The sequence below is a fragment of the Dasypus novemcinctus genome, chromosome 18 (assembly GCF_030445035.2).
Source record: "Dasypus novemcinctus isolate mDasNov1 chromosome 18, mDasNov1.1.hap2, whole genome shotgun sequence".
NCBI lineage: Eukaryota > Metazoa > Chordata > Mammalia > Cingulata > Dasypodidae > Dasypus > Dasypus novemcinctus.
This window is the reverse complement of record NC_080690.1, coordinates 73758209-73774873: the sequence shown is the minus strand read 5'-3', so window position 1 is coordinate 73774873 and position 16665 is coordinate 73758209.

The following is a 16665-nucleotide window of genomic DNA, read 5'->3' as shown; positions in this document are numbered from 1 at the left end:
CTGTATTAATATCAGACAAAGTAGACTTTAAATGCAAAATAATTGTGAGAGACAAAGATGGACACTACCTATCAGTGAAAGGAATAATCTTTCAAGAAGAAAGAATAATCACAAATATTTATGCCCCTAACAAGGGCACCTCCACATATGTGAGGCAAACACTGAAAAAACTAAGGCAAAGAATAGATGTCTCTGCAATTATAGTGGGAGACTTTAACACACCTCTCTCACCATTGGACAGAACATCTCAAAAGAGAAACAATAAAGAAACAATGACTTTGATGACTTTGAACAGTACATTAGAGGATCTGGAAATCATAGACATATACAGAGAATTACACCCAAATACAGCAAGATATACATTCTTCTGAAGTGCACATGGATCATTCCCCAAGATAGACCACATGCTCGGCCCCAAAGAGAGTCTCAATGAATTTGGAAAGATTGAAATCATACAAAATAATTTCTCTGAATACAGTGGAATGAAGCTAGAAATCTGCAAGGGCCAGAGTCGCAGATTTGGCAACAAGATATGAAAGTTAAACAACACACTCTTAGAAAAACGGTGGGTCAAGGAGGAAATCTCAAAAGAAACTAATAACTACCTTGAAACTAATGAAAATGATAACACGACATATCCAAACTTATGGGATGCAGTAAAAGCTGTACTGAGAGGGAAATTCATAGCTGTAAATTCATACCTCCAAAAAGAAGAAAGAAATAAAATTGAAGAACCAACTGCACAGTTGGAGGAATTAGTAAAAAGACCAACAAACTAACCCCAAAGAAAGAAGAAAGAAAGTAATAAGAAAGGTCAGAGCAGAACTAAATAAAATAGAAAATTAGAAAGTGCTCAAAAAATAAAATGTAAAGCTTGATCTTTGAGAAGATTAATAAAATTGACAAACCCTTAGCTCGACTAACAAAGTAGAAAAGAGAGAAGATTCAAATACACAAAATAAGAAATGAGAAAGTGGATATTACCACTAACACTACTAAAATAAAGACTATCATAAGAGGATACTTTGAAAAATAATATTTCAACAAGAAAGACAATTTAGTGGAAATGGACAAATTCCTAGAAACACATAAGCATCATATATTTGACAAAAGAAGAAATTGATGATCTCAAGAAACCCATCACAATAAAGAGATAGGATCAGTCATTGAAAACCTCCCAACTAAGAAGAGCCGTGGGCCAGTTGGTATCACAGGTGAGTTCTACCAAACATTCTGGAAAGAAGTAACACCAATCTTGCTTAAACTTTTCCAAAAAATCAAAATAGTAGGAATATTGCCTAACTCATTTTATGATGTCAACATTACCCTAATACCAAAGCCAAAGACACCATAAGAAAGGAAAATTACAGACCAATCTCTCTAATGAACCTAGCTGTGAAAATCCTCAAGAAAATACTTGCTAATTGCATTCAACAACACATTAAACAAATTATACACAATGACCAAGTGGGTTTCATCCCTGTTATGCAAGGATTGTTCAACATAAGTATATCAATTAATGTAATACATGACATAAACAGATTGAAGGAAAAAAACCACATGATCATATCTATAGATGCAGAAAAAGCTTTTCACAAAATACAATACCCTCTTTGATAAAAACACTGCAAAAGGTAGGAATAGAAGAAAATTTTCTGAACTTGATAAAGGGTATATATGAAAATCCCACAGCTAACATCATTTATAATGGTGAAATCCTAAAATCTTTCCCTCTAAGGTCAGGAAGAAGACTAGGATGTCCACTATTACCCCTTCTGTTTAATATTGCATTAGAAGTACTTACTCGAGCACTGAGGTAAGACTCAGATATAAAAGGGATCTAAATGGAAAAAGAATAAATGAGAATTTCACTATTTGCAGATGACATGATCCTATACATAGAAAGCCCTGAGAAATCTTCAACAAAACTTCTAGAACTTATAAATGAGTTTGGTAAAGTTTCAGGTTATAAGATCGATGCACAAAAATCAGTAACATTTCTGTACACTGATGATAAGCAATCTGAGGAGGAAATGAAGAAGCAAATACCATTTATGATAGTAAATAAAAAAATCAAATACCTAGGAATAAATTTAAATAAAGATGTTAAAGGTTTATACACAGAAAACTACACAACACTGTTCAAGGAAATCAAAGAAGACCTAAATAAATGGAAGAATATTCCCTGTTCATGGATAGGAAAACTAAATATTATTAAGATGTCAATCCTAAGAAAACCGATCTACGGATTCAATGCAATTCCAATAAAAATCAACAAAGCATTTTTAAATGAACTAGAAAAACTAACTATGGAATTTATTTGGAAATGAAAGAGGCTCTGAATAGCCAAAGACATATTGAAATTTAAAATGTAATTGGAGGAATCATACTACCTGCCTTCAAAATGTATTACAAAGTTATAATAGTGAAAACAGCATGGTATTGGCACAAGAATAGACAGACTGAGCAATGGAACCAAACTGAGAATTCTGATATAGATCCCCATATATACAGTCATCTGATATTCAACAATGCCATCAAACCCACTCAACTGGGATAGAATGGCCTCTTCAAGAAATGGTGCCTAGAGATTTGGATATCCATATATGAAGGAAGAAAAGAGGATTACCGTCTCACACATTATACAAAAATCAACTCAAGATGGCTGAAAGACCTAAGTATGAGTCAAGACCATAAAGACCTTAGAAAATAATGTAGGGAAGCATCTATAGGACCTTGCAATAGAAATGCCTTCAAGAACTTCACACCAAGAGCACGAGCAGCAAAAGAACAAATAGATAAATGGGACTTCCTCAAAATTCAAGCCTTTTGCATCTCAAAGGAGTTTGTCAAGAATGTGAAAAGAGAGCCTACACAATGGGAGACAATATTGGGTAACCATATATCTGATAGGAGACTTATACCTTGCATATATATAGAACTCCTATATCTTGAAAATAAAAAGACAAGCAACCCATTTAAAAAATGGGAAAATGATTTGAACAGATGCTTCTCCAAAGAAGAAATACAAATGCTAAAAAGCACAGAAAAAATGCTCAAAATCACCAGCTATTAGGGAAATGCAAATCAAAACTACAATGAGATATCATCTTACTCCCGTAAGACTGGTAGCTATCAAAAAATCAGGAGACTACAAGTGCTGGATCTGATGTGAAGGAATGGGAACACTCATCCACTGCTGGTGGGAATGTAGAAGGATCCAACTATTCTGGAGGACAGTTTGGTGGTTTCTCAAATAGCTAGCTATAGATTTGCCATATGACCTAGGAATTCCACTGCTGGGTATATACTCAGAAAAGTGAAAATAAGGACACAAACCAATATACATGCACACCAATGTTCCTAGCAACATTATTCACTATTGCCAAAAGTTGGAGTCAATCCAAATACCCATCAACAGATGAATGGATAAATAAAATGTGGTATACACATACAATGGAATACTACTCAGCTATAATAACAAATACTGTAGAAACACGTGATAACATGGATAAATCTTGAGGACCTTATGTTGAGTCAAGCAAGCCAGGCATTTAAGGACTAATACTATATGAGCTCACTCATATGAAACAAGGAAACCAAGCTGTCTCAGAGAACTAAAGCCTGGAAGATAGGCTTAAAAGTTTGGGGGGGGGTGGACAGGAAGGTTGCGTGCTGATGCCTACATGGGTGAAGTCTATGATTTGTACAGGGAAGGGATAAGATGGAGGCATAGGTATACCATAGGATGGAGCTTTGCAGGCTTGAGGGGTCTACGGTTGGGAGGATGGGTCAGATGGCCCAAGGAATTGAGAGGAGGGGCCATGGGGAACTGTTCAATATGGGAGAATCTTAGGTATATGGTTGAAACTATAAGGTTGAGAAAACTATTTAGAAAATATAATGAGGAAGGATTATGAGTTTAAGGTGCTTACAAGGGGGCATCTGGCACAGGGGCAGGCTGCTCGGTTGTGTTCAAGTGCTTATTTTGTCAGATTATGTTAAATCATTAGGTGGAGACCATACAATGAATGTGAGGGTGTACCCCCATCCTGGGGAGACCTGATGTTCTGAAACGGAGAGATTTGTGTCCCTAGAGAGAATTGGTGACTCCCAATGGGTTAGGGCAGTTTAGTATATCAAGCCCTCAGCATTTTTGCAAATATCTGTAAATCTGGCCCCTCAGGTAGTGAAGATTGATAGTCAAATGCCGGCCCTGAGGGGAGGGGGAGAGAGATAAAGAATACATGGAAGCAGGGTAACTAGGGGGCAAAGGAAGTACTCCACAAGATCATATAATGATGGGTATAAGACATGTTAACGTACAGCAAAAATGTATACAAGTCTATAAGCTAAAATGTAAATGATAAGGTAAAACATAAGGAAACTAAAATTTGGAAATTTGTACAGTTTAAATTATAAACCATAATGTAAACCAAAATGGAATCATGTTTGAAAGTTATGTTTCAAAATCTGTACATCAGTTGCAGCAAATGTAACATGAACATGTAAAAAGATCATTGCTGGGGAAGGGGGAAAAGATTTGATATTGGGTATATGGGAGTCCCCTATATTGTATATGTGAATCTAAAACTTTTTTGAAGACAAAATTAAAAATTAGAAAAAATTAAATAAAAAGAATAGATGTAGACTCTGAAGAAGAAATGAAAGAAAGTGCCTTGCCACTATACATACAGGGCAACATCTATCACAGTGATGAAAGGCAAAATGTTAAAAACAAAACTTTATAACATTGTTCATTTTTATCAGTACACCAATTTATTTTTACTTTATCTTTGCATTTCTAAATTAGTATGTATACTTCTAATCTTTAAACCCATCACTATATTTCATTTTCCTATTAATTGAATTTGGCAATATATTAGCTTCATTGTTGAAGAAGGTTTGGATGACATAGAGGTTCAACTATGGCAGGGGAGGAACACTGGTGTTGGGTGTTATTGATGGAGGTCACATGGTTGGGGGGGAGTGCTCCAGGGCATGTATATAGGGGACATAAATGTGTTTGGATATATGTTGGGTATTTTCAGAGTAGCCAAAGTTACAAACGACAACTGAAGGAGTGCTGAGTTCCTAGCCAGGGGAACTCAATCACATTCACCAATGGAAAAGCAACAATTCCCCAAATACAAAGGCAAAGACCAACAAAGAAGGATTTTCCAAGAATGAGTCTTTGATACTGATGACTATGTTTATGAGTCTGTGTGCCTGAAATATGAACTAGGCCTAGAGCTGCAGGGTGCCTAAGAGTTACCTCCTGAGAGACTCAATATTGCTCAAATGTGGCCACTCTCTAAGCCAAACTCAGCATGTAAATGCATTACATTCCCTCCAGCATGGGACATGACTCTCGGGGAAGAACCTTCCTGGTGCTGAGGGATTACTACCAAGCACCAGCTGGTGATGTAAATAGAAAAAGACCTTGAATAAAAGGGTCAACTCAGGTCAGCAAAATATCTCAGCCTACATGTAGGATCTTGTGTTAAAAACTGCTTTCTGACCTTGAATAGAACAGGGAAATGGCAAAGACAAGTGACTTTATATGGCTAAGGGTCTTCAAAAAGATTCAGGATGTCATCAGAGGGGTTACACTTACACACTCCTCAGGAGGACCCCAGAAACAGTCAAAGTGGTTACAACCCCTGGTACTTGTTCTCCTGAGGGCTACAGAGACCCACAGGGATATGGTCATGGCAGATAGCTCTGGAGTTCAGTACCATGTCAGTGGGCCCTACTTTGGAATTTGTGTCCTTAAGTGTCAAGGAGTTGGACTCAGATGTGACCTTTCTACACATGACTCTTCTGTCACTTTTACAGAACCTCTGCTTAGTGCTAGGGTTGGTATGTACTCAGGAGACTTGAATCTCTGGACTCTTATGTTTACTATGATGTAACTTTTACTATGATGTATATATTTTCAAAAAAATACAATTTACAAAAATGATGGGATAGGGGCTGTGGGTTATATGGGAACCTCATGTTTTTTTAATGTAGCATTCTATGTGATCTATTAACTTTAAACACCTTGATTCCTGGACCCATGGATCCTGATTATGGGAGAGACAGCACCATAGAGTGGACACTGTTTTAAAGCATACACAGCCTCCTGGAGAACATTGCCCCAGCCCTGCAAGGTATTGCCACATAGGTGGCACCATCAGTGAGTCTTGAAAAGGTCTTTCCACCGTTCTATTAATCCAGCTGCTTCAGGGTAATAGGGAACATGGTAAGACCAGTGAATTCCATGGGCATGTGCCCATTCCCACACATCATTTGCTGTGAAATGGGTTCCTTGATCAGAAACAATGCTGTGTGGAATGCCATGGCAGTAGATAAGACATTTGGTAAGTGCAGTGGAAGAAGCATTATGTGCAGGAAATGCAAACCCATATCCAGAATATGTGTCTATTCTGGTTAAAACAAATCACTGCCCCTTCCATGGTGGAAGTCATCCAAATGTAGTCAACCTGCCACCAAGTAGCAGGCTGGTCACCTCCAGGAATGGTGCCATATTGGGGACTGACTGTGGGTCTCTGCTGTTGGCAGATTGGGCACTCAGCAGTGGCTGTAGCCAAGTCAGCCTTGATAAGGGGAAGTCTGTCTTGCTGAGCCCACGCACAACCTCCAACCTTACCTCCATGGTCACTTTGTTCATAAGTCCACTGGGCACTGACAGGAGTAGCTGGGAAAAGAGGCCGAGCATTAGCCACAAAGTGGGTTATCTTATCCACTTTATTATTAAAATCTTCCTCTGCTGAATTTACCCTCTGGTGAGCATTCACATGGGACACAAAACCTTTCATGTTTTTTGCCCACTCAAAAATTTCAATCCACATACCCCTTCCCCAGATCTCCTTGTCACCAATTTTCCATTCATGTTCCTTCCAAGTCCCTGACCATCCAGCCAAACCATTGGCAACAGCCCATGAATCAGTGTACAGATGCATCTCTGGCCATTTCTTCTTCCAAGCAGAATGAGCAACCAAGTGCACTGCTCAAAGTTCTGCCCACTGGGAGGATTTGGCCTCACCACTGTCCTTCAGGGATGTCCCAGAAAGGGGCTGCAGTGATGCAGCTCTCCACTTTTCGGTGGTATCTGTATATCGTGCAGAAGCATCTGTAAACCAGGCCTGAGTTTTCTCTTCCTCAGTCAACTGATTGTAAGAGACTCCCCAAGAGGCCAAAGCTGTGGGCTGGGAAAGAGAAGGTAACATGACAGGGGTGGTGATCATGGGCATTTGGGCTATTTCCTCAGATGATATTATCTTATCTGTAGCAAATGTTCCACCACAGTGTGGTGTGTTGATGGAGGGTGAAGTTTGGGACTTCTGCACACGTGCATAATTGTATTATAAGTTTACAACTTCTGTCATAAAATTTTTATTTAAAAAAATAGGGTGAGTCAGGGGAAAAACACACCAAATGCAAGATAAGGACTATGATTAGTTGTAAGATTTTGACAATGTTCTTTCATAATTTGTAACAAATGTCTCATGACAATGCAAGGTATTGGTGGAGGGCTCAAGTATGAGATCCCTGTAGGAAGTTATGCTTGTTTGCTTTGTAAGTTCACAACTGTTAGTATACACTTAATTGTTTATGTATGTTCATATATAAATGATACAAAGATAATAATAATAAGGTTAGTTGGAAAAATTCTTTGATTAGTAGTAATATTTTGACAATGCTCTTTAATCATTAGTTAAAAAGGTTTAACAGCAATGCAAGTTATTGGTCGTAGGGTGAGTTATGAGAGTTCCTTATAATGATATATGTTTATTTGTAAGTTCACAACTATTATTATACATTTATTGTTTATGTATGTTTATGTATGCATGATATAATTCAATAAATTAATTTTTTTAAAAAACCAAACAACATGGGTGAAGACGCAGTAAAATAATGAGTAAATGCAATGGATAGGAAACAGATACAGTATGGTAGATATTAATCCAACTGTATCAATCATCACTTTAAATTTGAATGGGCTAAATATACCAATTGAAAGACAGATATTGTCATGTTGGATAAAAAACAAGACCCAAAAATATGTTTTCTAAAAGAAACACTTTAAATATAAAGATTTATAGGTTAAAAGTACAGGGATGGAGAAATATATATGATGTTAGCATTAAAAAAATGTAAAAAGAGAAAACACACAATGGCTTTCCACTCTACTCCTGGTGGTTTTGTTAAAATTTAAGAGACTGACAATATTGAATTGTTGATGAGGGGGTGGAGCAAGGGGAACTCAGCAGATGGGGCTGGTGAAGACAACAAGCCCTTTGGACAAGAGTTTAGCAATTTCTTTTAAAGATGAACATGAAGTTATTCTTTGATCCAGCAATTCCACTTCTTGGTATGCATTCATATCTATGGAAATGTGTCCATAAAAATACTTGTACATAAATACCATGGCTGCTTTCTCCATAAGAGCTGAACACTGAAAATTTCAAATGCCAAAGAATGGATCTATAGATAAAAGATTACGGTATACCCATATGGTGGAATATTATTTAGTAATTAAACATTATGAACCACATGTATATAAAACAACTTGGATTGATTTCAAGAGTATTATGTTGAGTGAGAGAGGACAGCCACAAAAGAGTACATGCATAGCACATTCTCCAATAGGCAAAAGTAGTCCAAATGGCAAGTAGGTCACAGCGAATGGGGCAGCAGGTCAGAATGATTACTTGTAAAGGGAAGTGGAATTAAGAGGTAACACTTGGTGGAAATATTTTCCATCTTGATTGTGGAGGTTATAACCTGCTTCTACACTTTTGTCCAAATTCTTAGACATGTTCACTTCAAGTGTTTTATTTTACATAAATTCTATCTAATAATGTTCACTAAAAAACACAATGACAACACTCTTTGTAATATTTGCCTAGTCCATGAACACAGTATAGCCTTTTTGTTGTTAAATCAAAGGTAGTACGTTTTCTATTACATGCCACCAAACACATTCTTACTTTTTAAACCTAGAACAAGGTAATATATTACTGATCAGGCACTTAATTTCTTCATACATCACATGAGGATGCAAATTCTGCCTACATTAATAAGTTTGAATGAATATATATCCAGATACTTGGTGTAAATATTGTACAAGTATATAAACGTATATATTCTTATAAGTCTCAAGGACTTACCACATGCATGCTACATAGATCAAGATGGAAAACAATGTGAACTGAGCCTAAAATTTTAATTTTAACCATATATTCATTTTTTTCTGGGAATATTATGTCTTTTGAATCCCATTTAGCACTGAAGAACAGGTGTTTTGCATTATCAGTGCTTACCTCATGAGGATGTAATGAAAATCATGCAAGCCCTCACTGCAATGAAATGCAGACAATCTTATGGTGAAGAAGTTCCTTATCCACTGATTCATATCTTATTCATACACTTCGCTGTGTGCTCCTTTGTTTCACATGAAAAGATACTGCAAGGTTCTTATTCTGAAGATGTCTTTGAAGCTTTGGAAATCAGCATCCTGGATGCCAGGAGAAAATTCCAACATCACAGTAAACAATGTACTACTATACAGCCTTTAAGCTTGACAGTCTTGTGCATTTGCTGAGGACATGATATGGCTGGAGAAGGAAAAATCTCAAGGTCTTGGACCAGGCAGGTCATAACTCTTCTTATCTCCAACCCCCTAAACACATAAATGTTCACATGAATGGGTGGATGGAGGGATGGATGGATGGAAGGAAGGAAGTATACTGAAGGACCAGGAGGGTAAGGAAAGTGTGACCCCTAGGCAGAGGGAGGAGGAGCCAACCAATAGGATAAGAGATTTTCAGCCAATATGATCTCTATTAGTCAGGGATCTCTAGGGAAACAGAATAAACAAGGGATATCTGTCAATAGTAAGAGATTTATCATAGTCTGTCATGCAGCCCTGGGGATGCACAAGTCCAGGTTCCACAGGTAGGCTGCAACCAGGAGCTCCAATGAAAGTCCAGTGAAAATTCTTGATGAGTTCTGGGAGATGTTGTCTGTCCAAAGAAGAGCTGAACAACAGACTTCAGCTCCTACACTATGATTTATTGGACTTACCCCACTCAACTAACATGGAGTTGAAGAAGGTCAACCACCACATCATGGAGCCAAAAGTGCCTACAAACTGAAAGCAGGAGGATTGCATCAAGCATCCATGTGGAATCTAAGCCCCCTCTTGATATAGATGTGGAGTGGACACAACCCTCTAAGGTCCACAGGATGGAGGAATAGAGTATGGATTAGAGTGGACTTATTGATATTCTATTCATGAACTATTGTGATTAGTAATCAGAGAAAATGTGGCATTGGTGTGGAGAAAGTGGCCATGGTGGCTGCTGAGGGTAGGGAATGGGAAGAAGAGATGAGATGTGGAGGCATTTTCGGGACTTGGAGTTGTCCTGGATGATGCTGCAGGGACAGTTACCAGACATTGTATGTCTTCCCATGGCCCACTGGGTGGAACGTGGGAGAGTGTGGGCTATGATGTGGACCATTGACCATGAGGTGCAGCGGTGCTCAGAGATGTATTCACCAAATGCAATGAATGTCTCATGATGATGGAAGAGATTGTTGTTATGGGGGGAGAAGTGGGGTGAGGGCGGTGGGGGGTATATGGAGACCTTATATTTTTTGAATGTAATATTAAAAAATAAAGACAAAAAAAAAAAAAGAAAGAAAGAAGAGCTGAGAAATTCTCTCTCAATGCCGAAATCACTTCCCCTTTTAAGGGATTCAACTAACTAGGTTAATCATCACTCACTGCTGATAGCAATCTCCTTGACTGATGTAATTATAACCGGCTATCTATGATTTACCACTGCAGTAAAGTGAATGGTGACTAAAGTCCTCAATGCCCTTGCATTACAGTTAGCCGAGTGCTTGCTTGACCAAACAACGGGGCACAATTACCTAGCCAAGTTGACACAATAGCCTAGCCATCACAGGATCCAGTCCCCTAATTAATAATCAGTCAAGCAATGCCTCCCTATTAGCATACTTCATTAACATAAATGCTAATCTTGCTTCCAAACCCTAACCAATTGTCTCACACAGACCCAATGATTAACCAATCAGACCATCACAAGTTCAGGCTCCACCCTGAGGGCCGAAGCACAGTGAACCTATGTCTACCTCAGCCCCAAACCCCTGTGGGCGCTTCTGTATCCGCCCCTGTCAGACTAACACCGTGAGCTGCAGCACCAAGCTGTGTGCCTCCCTCACTCACCCGGGCTCTTCCACCTATGTCTCAGCCAGGCTTGAGCCAAAACACTGAGCTGTAGTCAAATAAACATTTGACTGTACTGAGGGTGTGTTTCTTTATTCTGAAGTCCGTCCAAACCAAACAATAAAAGTGGTGCTAATATTTGGTGTCACGACTTGGATTGTATTTTTGCGCACTAGAAATACTTTGGCTTATTGAACGTGAAACGTAAACGAATGGCATTCTTGTGTAGTGTACAATGGTCTCAATACAACCTAGAATTGGAAGAACAGTGGCTGGTTCATGGGACTTTGAATTTTAATAGCATTTTACAGCTTTTTCGCAAGAGAGGGGAAGTGGACAGAGATCCCCCACGTCCTGCCTTTTATATACTCTCCCAGGACCACAAGAGGAGAGAGAAATGCAGGGTCCTCCTGAGTAAGAAATCCATGAACCTCCCTCACTGCCCCGAGAGAAACGGGATCCCTCCCCACACATGCTGGATGATCGGCCCCAGCCTACAGCAATTGTCCCTCCTGCTCCTTTACCACCACCACCCTAGCGCCCTCCCTCCAAAGCCTCAGCTATCGCTGCAACACACGGAGCGGGAAATCCTTATGCACCCGTCGTCGCTGTTACTTAAGAGAAGTAGTACAGCAGGTGGAGACAGTGTTCAAGTACGTGTCCCCTTCAACACGACCGGGTTAAATCAAAAGGAGGAGATCCCGGGGAGGTATTCGGAGGTTCAGCAATGTTTTTAGAGGGTTTAAACCCACAACACAGCAGTGTAACCTGACCTGGGAGTGTGGACTTATTTTCCCTCCGCTGTACCACCATTGAAGAGAAACCCCTCATGGGACTTGACCTTTGGTTTAAAGCACAGTCGCCCAGGAGATGGCCCTTTTCATGTGTGGGAAGACTGGTCACTGGGCGCAATCCTGCCTACGAGCCCGGTCATGCCCACGACTCGTGCACCCCCACCATGCCCCACGTGCGCAGAGACGGACATTGGGAGAGCCCTGCAGCCCCCAGAGCTGAAGGCGCTTTCCGGGAAGGGAGACATCAGTCAGGACTCAGAATGAGGGGACCCAAATTCAAGCCACCCTCAGCCCCGCTTCCTTCCACAGGAGCCTTGGGGTGACCTCATTGTTCACAAACAGCTGCCCCTCTGCCTGGACGTGACATCCTAACTCGCATTGGGTAAAGATTTCGTGGACTATGCAGTCTGGCTCATGTTTTCTCCAAAGCGGCTTGTGGCCGCCTCCTCATATCCCGCCATAAGTCTGGAATTGTGGATTTCCCTTATTTTGGGACACGTCCACACCCAGGGAGCTGTGAGCACCACTCCCGATAAAATCACCTTGAAGACCCCACCCAGTTTCTGCGGGTTCAGCAATACTCGATCAGAGGTGGGAGACAGGGGTTAGCCGCTGATGAGGAACTTCTTGAACCACGAATTCCAATCCCTTGCAATATGTTTCACCGTCAGACACTGTAGTGGGGAGCACCGTCTTGTCCAGGATCTACAGGCAATCAACGAAGAGGGGTTCCAACCACCTGACTGTGTAAGAAACAAAGATTAGTTTAGTTTTCACATAAAGGAAGAAAATAATGATTAATGTGACCTGGCAGCCTACTGCCTCAGTCTCCCATTCCCGGGTTAAACAGCAACAAAGGAAACCAGCTTAACCCAGTCCTATAGGCAATAAAAAGATGCCCAAGAAAGAGCCAAGTCAATACCAATTCAGCACTAAGTTCCATTCCTTATTTGACAAAGGGGAGCAGGTAAAAACTAAAGTGGTTGGAATGTGATAGTGGAAGTGGTTAATCATTTTTGCGCGGGAAAGTTAGATCTTCTCGGATACGCTGTAACTTCTGAAGTATCCAGTCTGTGGAGAAACAGAGGAAGGGCTCGCGTGCTAGGCTTAGGGGTATACATTGTGTCATTTTTCTTTGTTCGGGGCGCCAGCCATGTTTTCTGGTTTTGCGCCCCTTCTTGAAAGATTGAGAATAAATTCTTTTCTTCTCTACAATCGGGTGAGCCTTATTTTCTTCCAGAAGATTTCTTTCTAACAACTGTGCCTATTGATCCTCCCTCCACGCTAGGAAAGCTCAGCTGGGGAATCCACCAATGCCCCCTCTTGGGAAGGGACGCCCTATTCCACCTATTGTGTTCCAAATTCACAGGCAAATGCTTCCATTCCATCCTAGAATCGGCCTGTTAAATTTGTGCCCAAATCAACAGTAACACCCCACACCCACCCGTCCTCACCACCACGCAAGGGCAGCGGGTGGGGGAAGACTGGTAAATGGACTCTCTGAATGCCCAGGCTAAGGGTTCCCCTACTCCTGGTCCCAGTAGGTGCTTCTTCTGTCTCTCTGAGGAGGCTGCTGACATAGCAGTACCTCTATTCATGGAAATCTTGAAGTGCCAAAATTGAAATGAACACTTTATTTCTTTTTCTTAACAGAATACCATGAGGGATATGAGACTTGAGTGGATATAAAAAGAAGTAAAAGTTTTGTGGGAGTTTTGTGGGACTAAATTTTGATCTTTGTTTAAAGGAATGTGTTTGGTCCTTAGATAAGGTAGCTGGTTTCCATAAAATCAGAATGGAAGTACGGAGGACAAAATTGAATGCACATGGCAAGTTGTAGAAGGTATTGCATAAGGTAGCATTGAAAAAGAAATGTGTTTTGAGAAGGTGGAATTTGTCTGAGGATGAAGTAACTACAGTCTATGTGGTAATGGATAGTTATAAGAGGTTTATAGAAGCATTGTTAAACAGAAATATTGAAATGGCTGGTTCCAGGAAGTCATTATTAAACAGAAACTGAATTGATGCACATAACAAAAAGTAACTTCATAATAGGCACAGGCTGCTTTGAGCTGCATATTCAAATGGTGGTGAGAAACGATAATCTTGATTTCACTGGGAATCTTCAGTTTTCACAAAATTGTGGAAAAGAAAAAGGTTTTCCTGTACTGTTAATGTAAAATACCTGGTATTGACATCTTCATGGCAAACGTGTAGAAGTAAAAAGCAAAGTACTGAAAAGTTAACTTTATTTGATATGTTCCACATTGCCTTGGAAGTGTTTAGAAAACATATAAATATCCAAAGTGATAGACTATAGCACTGTTAAACTCTCTTGTACCAGTCCTTCAATTCACTGCATTTGCCCCTCCATTTGAGTTATTCACTAGGTTGGTCACTGCCCCTTAAAACAATAAAGGTATCTACTACATCTCTGGTTGTGTTCCTGAAGTCAATGGAGACCGTGTTACAGTTTCAGACTCTAGCAGTAGCCAGTGGTGGATCAAAATGGCTAGATGTATAGTGGATATTGCCTCCAGACTGGCTCTGTTTCACCGTCTGAAGGGTGCTATGCACCAGGCTGGTGGAATACTGCAGCCTGCCTTCCCTGCTACTCTCTAGGCTCAGTGGTGCTGCAGCATGCTGGCTGTGTAAAGGACATATTAAATGAAGCAGAGATTACCAGAGTGGTGTAAGTAGAGCTTAAGTACAATTGGCATCATGGCCTGCTCCCATAGAGAGATAACATGTATACTATTGCAAACCCAGAGCTTAGATCTACTACCTTCGGCTTAAATAGAAACTTATGCATTAGTTAGTGCATCAGTTGGTATTAAGTACTGTACCTATATTATTCCTATTCTAGACATATGCCTAATGATTATGGTGATATCTTTCCTAGATCATATGCAGAGGAATATTGAACATGTTAAAAGTCCTGGTAAACTTTGTTTTAAAATTAGTTAATGAACATGCTTAACACAGGTCTCCCTCCTAGCCCTTATTCCAGACCTGTCCCACTCATATCCTGGGGAGGACTGGCAGACCCATATGCCCTCTGCCAGGGCTGAGCATTTCCCACCAGGAAGGAAACAGCAAACAAGGTGGCCAGGACCCATGTCAGCTTAGCCCCTTCAAGACAGTCTATGGGTAACCTTTCCTCACCAGGGCCTGGAAACCAGGTTCTGATCAAAACCTGGCAACACACACACATACACACACATAAAACAAACAAACAAACAAAAATAGCCTCACTTTCAGTTAGAGCCAAAATGGAAGGCGCTTTATTCTGAGCTATAATCATACCCACAGCTGTTAAAATTAAAGGAATTGCCCTTTGGGTGTGCTTTTATCCACTGTACCCAGTTGCCCGAGGAAGTGCAAGCTCTCCAGAAGCACCTGACAGGATATACGCATGCCAGTCATTAATGGCCTGAACTAGGTCAAGAAATGGAGCTGATTAGTGTGCTCATATGAAAGTGAGCTCTTCCCTCTAACTCTAGCCCAGTGGCCTGTTGCTATGGGGAGGGCAAACCAGAAACCCCTTAAGAAACCTTGTCTGCTTTCATTTCCTGTAGTTTCTCCTTATGTAAACCACTCTGAAATAGTCCTAAATAGCACTTAAAACCTGCAAAATTAAGCCCACTGACTTCAGCAAGATGCATCATCAGAAAAGCCACTGGCATTTTCTACTTGTGTGCTCTAATATCTTTTCAACGGGACCATGTATACTCCAAATTCTAATTAAGTTTATTTCTTTCAGAATTATCATTTTGTTAGCCATACAGGGACTTCATTCAACTTCACCTACAATTACAGATTCATCTTTCCTCAACAGCATAGAATAGCAAGAGGGTTTTACACCTTGTGAGGTAGGGCCTACTGCCTCTAACAAGATGGAAGTAGCTACAGAAGAATGATCATCTCTGTCCAGCATCCCTTTAAGAATAAAGGTGTAAACTCTTTGAGGGAGGAGTTAAGGCAGGCTAGCTAAGGAATGAAGAGATGAATCTGTGACCTAGCAGAAAAAATGCTGCCACTAGACATGTGGCCATATATCCCCCACAAGATGGTGCTGGAAGGACCTTGGGAGAATCCCCATTTGGAGCAGGATTTCCTCCAGAACCAAGAGAAATCCCTGGATATTCTCCAGGTGTGTTAACATTGGAACCTCCCAAGGGATTGATGGATGGGTGGGACAACCAATTAGAACATCAAACAACTGGGACCCCTTCCCTGACATTCTTAAAGGGTGGCATAATTAGTGGCTTAAAAAGCAAGTGCAAAATCCAAATGGCCCCTATTCTTGTCTTTTTCCCTTGCCTGGAACAGCATGCAAGTAAACCCTGGCATGTATAATCTGAGATGGGGATTGTAGTTTGTAAACCAGCCCTCTTTATCTCTTTCCACCCCTTCCTCTCTACTTGGGACCCAAATTCTGTTATTTTCTCCCATGCCTCTTCTCTGTGCATTCATAGAGAAGAATGCTGTTTTTAGGTTAACAGGTCCAGAAAAATCCAGATCATAATCCAAAACAAGATTTTGACAAGTGGAAGCAGGAGGACAAGTCCAACTCTTCCCTCCGGCGATGGCTCCCTCCTGTCCTCC